At 38.2% G+C, this 13,271-nt stretch overlaps 1 long non-coding RNA gene across 1 annotated transcript in view; it reads right to left on the bottom strand.

Moving 5' to 3' along the window:
* Positions 1-2,049: 2,049 nt before the first annotated feature.
* Positions 2,050-13,271, bottom strand: part of LOC128105778 (uncharacterized) — a 159,215-nt gene continuing 147,993 nt past the window's right edge. Inside the window, exon 4 of the long non-coding RNA XR_008216491.1 lies at positions 2,050-2,925. This is a non-coding gene — a long non-coding RNA (uncharacterized LOC128105778). The remainder of the gene's footprint in view (positions 2,926-13,271) is intronic.

The following is a 13,271-nucleotide window of genomic DNA, read 5'->3' as shown; positions in this document are numbered from 1 at the left end:
TTTAGGTATAGTATTAATACATATTTCCACAGCTCATTCTCCAAATACTGTGCTCTGGAAATAGTTAAAAGTCCAGAATTTGTAAGAAGATACTGAACATTTTTAGTCCAGAAAGGAAATTTACAGCTAGAAATGTGGACATCACATACCTTCAGAGATGCCTTAGGAAGCTAAAGAAGCATGCCAGATGATGTCTTACCATTATTTAGGATATGAAGACACCTGTATTATCTGGAACCAGATTCAACTGTGCAAATCACAACTGGAAAATGATTTGTTAGTGCTCAGAGAAAGCTTAGCTTGGGCTAGTAGAAAAGTATTATTCCAGGAAGTGAAAGCTGTGGAGTGAAACCAGAGTCACTGAATTAGAGTACTTTGGGAAATTACCCAGGAATCTGTTCGCCTGGTAATTCCAAGCACACAAGTGCTTTGACAATGATTATTCTTTGTAAATCATATTGCCCTCTCGTGGTCACATGTGGGAATAACCAGTAGTTTCCAGATTTTACATAGTCAAATTAGAGTAATAATTGGCCAGTGACAAAAAAATTAAATGTTGCAATATTCAGTTTTCAACTTATAGGATTAAGTGGCACTCACTCTTACATGGGAGTGTCTTTTCCATAGAGAACAATATTATGAGGTAGGTTGAAAATATGACATTTTTCAAATTAAAGCAACAGCCATCATCTGTGATATAGCACAAACTGTATCAGAGACAAATAAAAGGCAACTCAGATTAAGGATTTACAGATTAATTTTAAGTTTCACAGTGGATATGTTTTAGTCTGTGTGGATATAACAGTGCCATATATTTTCTGAAAGTTTGAAGGTTCTTTTCAAATACCAAGATGAAACTCATTTTTTAATGAGCTCTTCACCTTAAAAACTACAGAAAGGATATATATATCACATTAGAAACCTTCCCATTCATTTCTTAAGAATTAAAGCTTTAAGCAGTGACAGGAACGTAAATCCACAGAATAGAACTCTGATGTGGGGGAATTTTCTGATAAGGGACCCCAGTTGGGAACAACGAAAGGAAAAATAAAAATGAAGGAAGAGAAGGAGCAAGGGTAAGAACAGTTTCTGTTCCCTGATTCACTGTAACCACAGAAGACCAGAAAGAGCAGCTTGGCTTGTAGATTGAAGGAGTGGTAGAAGTGTGCTGCTGGGAGCTGAGAGCCAGTGTGAGACAAGCAGGAGCCCCACAAGCACCATGCTACCTCTTTGAATATGTACTCATACCAAGAAAACCTGTGGCCTACCAAGTCCCCAGTGCCGGAGTGAGAAAGCTGCCGAATCCAACAGTCTTGTGATCTGATCCACGTGGGGCCACATAGAGATACTGAGTGCTGCCTGAGAGTCTAAAATCAACTGCGAGCAAGGGGAGCTGGGCAAACACCAGCTCAGGACCAAGTGCTTGAGCTAATCCCTGAGCACACAAGAGTGTGAATGGCTGTGTTCTAAAACACATGGAAACTTGGCTAGGGACCGGGAGTAAACTTTCAAATGTCATGTCGAGAAGAGACTACTTGAAGACAATGTCCTGATAATATTGTTCACTTTCTATTTATAGAGTTCGTAAGGGAAAGACATTATCTTTCTATAAGAAAAGAAATTAGAAGATTAGGAAATATAAGGACCATTCTTCTCATACCACCAAGAGAAATGTGTTCTTATGAGACAATGAAGTCAATTATAATAATAAATTTAAATGACCAAAGTTAAAATATGAAACTAAATACAGAAGAAGTCTGGGTCTTTAAACTGTCTTTCCCAATAAGCTGCTGTTTTCCAAGCAAAACCCTCTTTGCAGCAAGCAATCCACTTTGGTAACAGCTTGAATGAGAGGATCAATTTTCTATCCAAAGCAATTTTGTATTTGTCCTTACATAAACGCACACTATTTATCAAAAACAATAGTTCTAAGCAATTTATGTACTGCATAAGAGCAGCCTTATGCTATGTTTTTTAAAATAGATTTTTTTGTTCTCATTCTAGAATGCCTTGAAATAAATCTGAAAAGAAACTAACACACTCGAGAAGTTCCAGAGAATATTTTACAAAAGCCAGTAAGACTTATTTACAGAAGTTCAGCTGAGTAACAAGGCATGTGTGATTTTCCAGCACTGGCACCCATTCCAGGCCATTAGATACAGTACACAGCCAAAGTTTGAGTGCAAACAATCCAAGATATGCTACAGAAAAAAAGGATACCAAATGTGATAACAAATGCCTTCTATAAAAACAAGACTTACTCATAAAAGACATTCTTTGCGGACAGATAACTCACAACGACAGCTTGTGAATTCTGGGATTCTTTAGGCTCTTTTTCTGATGCCTTTATTTCTGGGCCTGCTGCCTTTATTTCTGGGCCAAGTTTATAATGTTAACTGATCATCACCATAAGATGGTCAAGGATACAATTCAAAGCAGAACTAGAGCTTGGAATTGACAATGACATGTGATAAAGAAAAATAGTATACCTAGAGGTGTACAGACAAGAAAAGAAATATCAAATGGTAAAGATAATCCAGCAAAACACATGGTTCCATAGTCAACTTTGCAGACTTATTCTTCTACCAAAGTTTCTGAACTTCACATAGTTTCAAAATGCAGCCATTAATCTACTTGTAGGTTTGCTTATGCAGGCCTGCAAACATCTCATTGTCTTTGTCAATTTGTCTGTAGGTAGGTGACATTGCTCTTGAGCAGTAATCAATTGATGTCTCTGTGCCATCTGGCATGCTGTTGCCAAGCACAGCTGCAATGCTGTGAGACGAAGGGAGCGCGGCAAGAGGCAAGGTTCGTGTTCATCACCGTATAACAGTTCTGACTACACAGTCAATAGGTCCTTCCTCTGCCAGACCAGTCCCACGAACTGCTTCATCTTGATAAGTGATGCAACACCCGGGCAACTCACTGTAAAAATGGTGAAAATGATTTATTTCAATGAATTTTGAAAACACTGCTAGCTACACAACGAGTTTAGCAGTAAGACTACGTTTCATGTTGATAAATATAAACATGTCACTAATGCCTGTATCATTGTATCAAAAAACCTTATTGAAAATTTTAAGTTCACATTTGCTCCTCTTTTCTCTGGTATTGCATATATTTCTCCTTAATTCACACACACCTATCAGTATAGGCCTAAAAAGTTTATCACTATATTCCTTAGAGGAAAATCCAGTGTGATTAATAATTATGTCTAGGAAATTAGGAGTGTCATAGAGAAATATAGTTTGTACCACATGAAATATAGCATTCAATGAAAACCAAATCTTACCAAAATAATTTTCAGAACATTACTGATACTTAGATTTCAAAATACTATAAACAATCTCCTCTTCTTGAATGCGGTGAATTTTACAAAAAATTGTTCAAACCAAAAGAAATTAAGGTACTCTCTGCAGTTATAATGACCGATGAATGTGTGCCAGAATACTCCACAAAGTATTGTTACTCTGCTCCTGACAGCCACAATCAGCATAACCCACCTTAAAGACCTATGTGATGAGTTCAATACTATCTTTCTGAATTTATTATCCCAGATCTGTTATTGCTTTCCTGAGACAAAAGGTTTATGTCTACCCTTCAAATGAATTGTTCTGAGAGTATGCAGTTGGAATAAAAGTGGTTTAGAGAGCCCAATGGAGAAAGGTGCTGACAAAACCCCATGGTAGGTAACTAGCTACAGCAGATGAATAGTTTAAAAAGACATCTCCAGCTATGAGAAACACTTCTGAACTGTTCATTTTCTACTTTAACAACCACAAAAACTGTAAGAGGAAGGGGGACCCTACACATTTAACACTTTGAAGGAAAATGTTTGACATGTTTTATGCATTCATTAATCTTGCAAGATGCTTCCAGATTTTTCTATTATTTATCTAACAAGTTCCAAGACACTTGCACAGTGCTAAAAATGAAAAGATAAACATCGGCATGGTCTTCTTCCTAGTCTAACATGGAGAATAGCATAAGAAACTCAAGCTTTTGCTAAGTTGCATGTCCTTCTCTCTGTTCTCCAGCTACTTCCCATGCCTTAATCACATAATTTAACGGTAAGAACCTTGGACAAGTTTCACTTGCAATGCTGATGTTAAGTGACTTTGTTGAAACATATGAAAAACAGACACATGAGTAATTATATAATCACCTAATTTTCTATCAGTGCTTCAGTCTTTCATCTTGTCTATTGCTATATCCATGTAACATATCTTAATAGCTTATAAATATAAGTGAGCAGAATTACCAGCCATAGGGTTCTCTGAAGCACACATTGCCAGTTTGTGACAATAATGACCAGGCTCCTGTTCTGATTTGTTCCCATCTCTGTGGCAGCAGATCAAAATGAAGGTTTCCAAAGCAGGGACCACAAATGCAATGATATGTGTGAGCATGCTCAATCCAGACATAATGGAGCTAAGGAGGAAAGACCTGATACAGCAGTATTTTCTTTCTCTTTCCTTCTACCTACTAATGTGGAATTTGACTTGTTTTTGTTTCTTTAGCTCCTGGATGTGCAGAACCTCCTTTTAAAATGTTTTTATTATTACTGTGAGAATTTCATACAATGCACTTTTATCATGTTTACTTCTCTTTCCCAATCCCTCTCAGATTCATTCCCACACCCCTACCCATCCAACAACCTCTCTCCTCTCTCTCTCTCTCTCTCTCTCTCTCTCTCTCTCTCTTTCTCTATCTTTCTCTCACTCTTTCCCTCCCTCCCTTGAGAAAATCCATTAACTGTATTTTGTGTGGCTTAAATAATCTTGGCTGTGTGCCTGCACCGGAGAGTGATCTAATAACTAGAACTCAGACCCTTAAAGCAAACTGAACCTCCCTCTCCCAGCAACTATCAATTACTACTAGCTCCTCAGCTGTGGGACTGACTTCATGCCCACTTTTCCCACTCCACGACAGGATGTTGCCTGGTTTGAGCTTGCACATTTTGTAATGCATGCATACAAGTCATAATTTCTGTGAGTTCATATGTGCATCTGTGCTGTGGTATATAGAAGACAGTTTTCTTGAACTCCTCCTCTACCTCTGGCTCTTACAGTCTTTCTGCCCCCCTCTTTCACCACAATTCCTGAACTTTGGAAGGAGGGCTATGACATAAATGGCCCTTTTAGTCATCTACAGTTCCTTATCTGTGTGCTTTTTCCAGTTGTGGGTCTCTGTGTTAAGAAAAATCTACTGCAGATACCAGCTTCTCTGATGAGGTTTGAGAGATGAATTATCTACTGGTGTAATGATATGTCACTGGGAGTTGTCTTCATACTATGTTCATTTAGCAGAATAACTGTATTAGGTTCTTTTTAAGGGTTTATGGCCTATTTAACCATAAGTTTTTGCCTCATATGATCATACCAAACATGGGTTCCATCTCACGGAGTGGGCCTTAAAAATCCAATCAAGTTATTCTTAGAATATTAATTCCAGCCGGGCGGTGGTGGCGCACGCCTTTAATCCCAGCACTCGGGAGGCAGAGCCAGGCGGATCTCTGTGAGTTCGAGGCCAGCCTGGACTACCAAGTGAGTTCCAGGAGAGGCGCAAAGCTACACAGAGAAACCCTGTCTCGAAAAACCAAAAAAAAAAAAAAAAAAAAAAAAGAATATTAATTCCACTGTTGCATCATTGGTCAAATCTTATCAGGAGAGTTATTATAGCTCACAGGGTTCACAGATGGGTAGGAATAATGATTATTTTTCTCCTCCAGTAGCATGTGTCACATCATCCAGCACTATGATAGCTAGCCACTATAAAGCTTCTAGGTCAGTATGCCCTTGATTTTTCACGTATTTTTGTCTCAAATGTGTGATATCTTTAGCAACAGGGTTGTATTCTCAAGTTCTAGAGGGTAATAAAGAACAAAGCAATAGCCTGCGATATTAGTGGTCTATAGGACTCCATTGGCTAACAACCCAAAAAGAGGTAACCCATTCCTAGTACCACAGGTATTATTTGATAGAATGTAGTGTGGTGTCTAGGTAGAGAATTATCCCCCTCTTCTAGTTGAACTCTATTGAAAATATTTATATATGTACACATTTTAGGAAGCTTCTACAGTAAGTTTCCACATGGCTCTTTCAAAAGGCTTTTAATGTTAGTTATCAATCTCCACCTTGCCTTCTTTACTCTCCCCTCCTATGAATTCCACTATTGCACCAGTGAGCATGTCTTATCAGGAGAGTTATTATAGCTCACAGGGTTCATGGCTGGGTAAGATTAATGATTATTTTTCTCCTGCAGTAGCATGCATGACATCATCAAGCACTATGAAAGCTAGCAAGGAGCGATTGCTTCAGTCTATTTCCCCTTTGCCTTTCCTCCCTCCAGCCCCTTCCAAGTCACCCCAACCCCTTTACACCTGCTACATTCCCCACAACTCTAAAATTGATAGCCTCTTCTCTGATTATTAACGCTGTATCTACAAATATATACATATAGTCTGTTGAGTCCATTTTTTTTTTTGCTATATGTGAGTATATGGTTTCAACCTCTTGTGTTGGACAATCAGTTATGGGCTCATCCCTGGAAGTTGTTAACTCATCATCTTGCAGAAGTCATCAATTGTCTGTAGCTCTTTTGTCTAGAGGTGGATCCCATGAAGAAAAGAATCCCTTCCTCATTAGAATAGCTATTGATATTGCCATTGTTTAGATCTTGTTCATGAAGCCATTTCTCTGAAGACTGCTTCACATCAGACTTTCTGGTACTTTGGACCTTACACTCTTTCTACCAACACTACCCTGAGGTGTAGATGCAGGAGCTATGCTGTAGATGTATCCATTGACCATCCTCCATTTTGTAACTTGTTTGCTTGATGTAAATTGTTTGCTTTCTTATATTGAATGTTCTTTGTATATTCTAAATAGTAATCCTGCATCCAATGTATAACTAGAAAAGACATTTTTTCGGGCCGGGCAGTGGTGGCACACACCTTTAATCCCAGCACTCGGGAGGCAGAGGTAAATGGATCTCTGTGAGTTCAAGGCCAGCCTATGCTACAAAGCAAGTTCCAAGAAAGACACAAAGCTACACAGAGAAACCATGTCTTGAAAAACCAAAAAAAAAAAAAAAAAAAGATATTTTTCCCATTCTGTAGGCTGTCTCTTTCTTTGAATGATGGTGTTCTTTACTGTATAGAAGCTTTTTAGCTTCATTGGTCCCATGTATCAATTTTTGGTCTTAATGCCTGTGTTGAGAGATGCTGTTCAGAAAGTGCTCTCTAACACCTGTAAGTTAAAGTGCATTTCCAACTTTCTTCCCTCTCAGATTCAGGATATCAGATCTGGTGTTATCATTCTTATTTCATTTGGAATTGAGCTTTCTTTCTTTTTTTTCACTTTTCTCTTATGTTTGCGGTTATAATATAACATAATTTTTACCTTACCTCTTCTCCCTCCTAACCTGCCCATATACTCCTCCTTGCTCTCCTTTTAAATTCATTGTCTATTTACTGATAATTTATGCATATGTTTTTATATGTAAACATATATATTAATAAATACAACCTGATCATTCTGTATAAAGTTACTTGTTTGTATGTTTTCAGGGCTGACCACTTTGTGTTGGATAACCAGTTGATATGCTCTTACTCAAGAAAGACTATATCTTCCACAACATGTTTCCCATTCTGAGAATTCTTTAGTGGCTTGTAGTAGAAGCCTCAAGGTTTTTCTCCCTTTGGTGTATTTATTACAGCTGTCCTTGTTCAGCTCATGCTTAAGCAATCATGACTTTATGGGTGAAACCTGTAGTTTCTGATGTTACTAGGAGACAGTCTCAGAGCAAACTCCCTGACTTTCTGGGTTCTGCAATCTCTCAGTCCCTTTCCTACAATGTTTGCTGAGTCTTACATGTTGAGTGTTTTGTAGATAATCCTTCAAGACTGGTGCCAGAAATCTGCATTTTGATTGGTTGTGATTTCTGTTATAGTCTCAATCTGTTCCAAAGAGACTTTTCCCTCGTGAGAGTAAGAACCACACTTCTCTGTGGATGTGAAGACTAACATTTGTGAGAAATGAAACATAAGTACCTAATTTCTTCTACCCATAGCTATTCATTTTGACCACCACCATTGGTCGAAGAACCTGATTTTTCTTCAGTGTGTAGGGTTTTTTTTGCCTCTTCATCAAAAATCTGTAGCTGTAACAAGGTAGACTCACACAGGTCATTATTTATATTCCGTTGACTTATGTATTTGTTTTTATGCTAGTACCATGCTTCTTGTATTTATTCATTCATTTATTTATTTTTTATTTATTTGTTTATCTATTTTTTATTTTACACACCAACTACAGTTCCCCTTCCCTCCCCTTCTTCTGCTCCTGCCCCCTTACCCCCACCCCACGCCCCATCTACTACTCATAGAGGGTAAGGCCTCCCTTGGGGAGTCAACACAGACTGGCATATCAAGTTGGGGCAGGACTAAGTCCCTACCTTTGCATCAAGGCTGAGCCCACCATAGGGAATGGGCTCTAATAAGCCAGTTCACGTACTGGGGATAAGTCCTGGTCCCATTGCCAGGGGCCCCACAAACAGATCAAGCCACACAACTATTACCCACATTCAGAGGGCCTAGTTCGGTCCTATGCAGGTTCCCCAGCTGTCAGCCTAGAGTCCATGAGCTTCCACTAGCTGGGGTCAGCTGTCTCCATGATTTTCTCCATCATGATCTTGATCCGCCCCCCCTTGCTCTTTAATCCCTCCTCCCTCTCTTCAACTGAACTCCAGGAGTTCAATCCACTGCTTTGTTGTGGGTCTCTGCATTTGCTTCCCTCAGAGTTACTGGATGTAGGTTCTATGATGTTTCTTTTTAAAAAATAACTAGATCTTTATCTCATAACCAAAAACCAGAGATTGTAATAGTTCTAGTAATTTTTTATTGTACAGAATTGTTTTAACTGTCCCATTTTTTGTTGTTGTTTGTTTGGTGTGTGTGTGTGTGTGTGTGTGTGTGTGTGTGTGTGTGTGTGTGTGTGTTCGTGCACACATGCATGTTTTTCCTATGAAATTTTATTTTATTTCAGTTTCTGTGAAGACTTGCATTAGATTTTGATGGAGATTGCATTGATTCTGTAAATTGATTTTTGACAGGAGAGGATTTCATAAGCGGTTGCAAATCAGATAGGGATAGTTGCAACTTCTGAGCCTAGAAGCAAACCTTTGGCAACCTTAGAAGATTCATGTTGCCTATCTTCAGAACTCTGTGGAAGACTTACCAGGTCCAACGAGAGGTTGGTAAGTACCATATACATTAGTCAGAGTGTAAGTGGGCAGTATTTTGTGGAGATAGGAGGTAACATGGCACGCCTTCCTCAGGTTTAGGTGGGTGAGGCCAGACTCATGGTACCTGTCTGGCATAAGAAAACCCATATACCATGCAGTCCTGAGGCTTTCTAGGTAGTGAGGCAGATTAGCTCTGGGATTCTCTCCCTGGAGTTACAGGTCACAGGGCTCACAGGGTCCCACAGTCCCCCATATATCTCTTGATATCACATTTTTCTTTCTATAGTGCCATTATAAATCAAAATTATAAACTTGTCTGATAGTGAAATGTGGTTTAGAAAGTTTTCAAAATATCTTTAGCATCAAATAAAGTGGTAGACAATGATTGCTTCCATTATTACCCATCCAGGTCTAAGCACTTTTGGTGTTTATAATAACTAAATTTAATTTTTTAATGTATCTACATTTTCTACTTGCAAGGTTGAAAATACAAGGCAGAATATTTTCTTAATATTATCATAATATCTCATTCTTAAAATTTATGTGAGTGTAGAAGTTTAAATCGTTACCACCTATAATTTGAACCCATGATTATTTTCTCTCTTTTCCTGGTAATTGCACTATCAGTTACATTATTTCTTGCTTGTGCATAAAAACGTTCTGCTTTATTATCTTCTTTTTGTTCCTAGCATTTTTTTTCAAAATAAGTATTGATTTAATTTTTCCATTCATTTTTGAATATTTAATTTTACTTTTAGTTTCCTGTTCAAATTTTCCTTCTGAAAACCTTGTGAGATTATATTGTAATTTTGATTTATGGTTTAAACATTCTTAATCTTTTTCAAAGATACCTCAGTTCCCAATATTTAACATGTATACATCCACATTTCATTTTCTATCCTTTCTTACATATTTCATCTTAGTAATCATCTTCTTGTAATTTATTTGCTGTTCCACCACTTTGCATTTTATTTTTTATAGTGCCCTTCATTTCTCTTTTCTTCCCTTTCCTACTCCCCTACCCTCCTCTGTGTGTGTGTGTGTGTGTGTGTGAGTGTGTGAGTGTACAGTTTCTTTATTCTTTTAAAATTTGCATATATGGGTGCATGGGAAATTGTTTATTTGGTAAAGTGTTTGCCATACAAGTATTCAATTCCTAGATCCTATCTCTAAAGCTAGACATGGTAGCTGCTATAATCACAGCTAATACTGTAAGTGAAATGTACATTAGTGAGATGGGATGGTCCCTGCTCTCCCACTATGAGATGCTGATAATGAGAAGTGGCAACAGGAGAATTCCTGGAATCTCTTCAGATAGCTATCCTGTAACAAAGAGCAGAAAAAAATGGTGTGTGTGTGTGGGGCGGGGGCAGGTTGGAGAGCTGTCTCAAATAAGGAACAAAGCAAGGAATAACATCCAAGGTGGTTTTCTGGCCTGAATGTGAGGTCATGGGATGTGCACATTCTTGCACATACAAATTCACAGATACATCTTAAAATATCATATAATTCTTCTATTTTATTGTGCTATATGCCCTTATATTTGCCATGTGAGTTTTTTACTTGGAACTGAAGTTCCTACCTGCTGTCTTGACTGGCCTTCCAACATTGGGCTTTCTCAGTAACTGTGACCTCATATCTTTAGCAATTCTTGGTGATTTTATTATTAGATTTTTCTTTATGTGGGATTTCTTTGCAGACTTGGATTATGAGCCCTCCTAAGGAAAGAAATTTTGAGGGTTTTTTTGCTTATTTCTCCCAGGAGTCTCTATAATTTCATTGTCTAGGGATTGTTTCACAAATATTTCTTAGCTTTTACATTCCACTTTCATAGGAAGTATACATTCTGGTGTCTCCTGCCCTTTTAGCACAAGTTCCCTTATTTCTGTTTAAGGTAAATAAAGAAATTTTCCTACTTGTTAGGGTTCAAGTGGACTTGCTTGTTGGTGTGTGCATGTGTGTGTGTGTCTCTCTGTATGTTCTCATATCAAGGGAAAATAGCCTGCACTGGAAATTTTCTACTGAAACTACATTCAATTTAATTCATAGCTTATTTTAAGTTGAAATTTCAATTTCTGACCACACGAAAATCAAAGCAATTTCATTGTAACTAATAGGCATTACAGTACCAGGTCTCCACTCTAAAAATATCATGCTAATAAATTAAATCTTCCCACTCCTCTAAAACAGGGAGGAAACAACGTTAGCAGCCTTATGTATAAAGACAAAGGTATCATATAGCTATGCATCAAAAGACTAAACCCTAAACCAGAGTTCCACCACCAGTAAGCAATTTATGGCAAATTTCTGACAGTACAAGCACAATGATAAGAAACAAGGCAGGGGTGCATAGTAATACATAGTATATAGTATATGACCACTATATAACAAGCTTTCCTTTGCATGACTTCACATGATTTTCCTAACATGAAATGAGATAGTAAAGACAAAATGCATATTCCTCCTATGAGAGTTGCACTGGGTGCATCAGAGAAACAGGACAAAAGAAATATAGAAACATACATAGATATATTTTGGTGATTTGTAGTAGGAAAGGCCCATAGGGTTGAGGAAATAGGCTTAAACTAGTTGCCAAGGCATGCACATAATGTACTTCCTTATGAGTCAACCTGGAGTCTGCCTGAGAGCCTACCAACAGGTGCTGTCAGAGTTCCTGATCACTGTCAGGGTTCCTGATCATGCGATTGTGCTCATCCAATGAAGGATGACCACACAATGCCACCAGATTGGGACACAGCTTGGGTTCTGGAAGGAGAGTAAATAAGACCTTCCTTATTATTGAATAAACAAGCCTGTTGTTTGCCTTCAACTGACTCCTGATACCTATCATTGACACTCTGCCTTCTTACCCCTCCCTGAAGGAGCCATTAGGATCTAGCAAGAGTGATACACACACACACATACACACACACACACACACACACACACACACACACACACACACATTCATCTATATTAATATAAAGACAGATTTAAGAAAAATGTTATTATCAGAGACTCACTCATCTGGCTATGAAGAAGTCATACAGCATGATATCTGCAAGTCATGGGGCATAATTCACACTGATATGAAATCCTAAAATTCAAAGAAAATGAATGATCTGGTAAATTCTAAGAGGAGGTTGAAGGATGCAAGTACCATAGTTAAAATATGCAAATACCATAGTTAAAAACCAGGAACTGTGCTATCTGATGTCATGTCAGAAAGTGAAAGTTCCAGCTCAGGAAAGGACAGTGGATGCCTCTCTCTCACTTTTGTCTTATTTCGGTAGTTTCTCAATGGACTGGAAAGTTCAGTTCCCAACAGTGTGCAGGGATCCTCATTGCTCAGCCTCCTGGTTCAAATACTCAATCCTTCTGGAAACATCCTTATTGACCATTCAGAAATCTTGTTTTCTCAGACTAGGGTATCCATTAGCACAACCAGCTGACCAAAACAATTGACCACTCACATCTTTTCCAAGTTTACTGATGCCAATTTATGAACACTAAAATCTCATGGCTTTATCAATGTAATACAACTGTAAATTCGATGTTTATGTGTATTATAGAAAAGTATTTGTGAAGATCTTTTAGTGTGAAACACTGATCTGTATGTTTTATGATACATTTGTCTCTTAAACAGAGGCAAGGATCTGATTTCACAATAATTGAGATCTCCCTTTGGAAGATGACTCAGAGGGTAAATTGCTTGTTATGCAAGCATGACATCTTTTTTTTTCTTTTATTCTTCTCTCATACATTATATCCCTACCACAGTGTCCCTCCTTCCATTCTTCCAAGTCCTCCCATGAACCCTCCTCCACCCCACATCCCCACCTCTTCCTTTCTCTTCAGAGAAATAGCAGGCTTCTGAGGGACATCAACCTAACACCGCATAAACAGTTACAACAAGACTAGGCATAAACTCTCATATTAAGGCTGAAAGAGGCAAGCTAGTAAGAGGAATAAAGTCTTAAGTACATGCAAAAGAGTCAGAGACAAACCTCACTCCCAATGTTAGG

This window comes from Peromyscus californicus, unplaced genomic scaffold (assembly GCF_007827085.1).
Source record: "Peromyscus californicus insignis strain IS unplaced genomic scaffold, ASM782708v3 Scaffold_9__1_contigs__length_137607984, whole genome shotgun sequence".
Taxonomy (NCBI): Eukaryota; Metazoa; Chordata; class Mammalia; order Rodentia; family Cricetidae; genus Peromyscus; species Peromyscus californicus.
The sequence above is the reverse complement of the archived record's forward strand: the minus strand, read 5'-3'. Positions and strand labels throughout refer to the sequence as shown.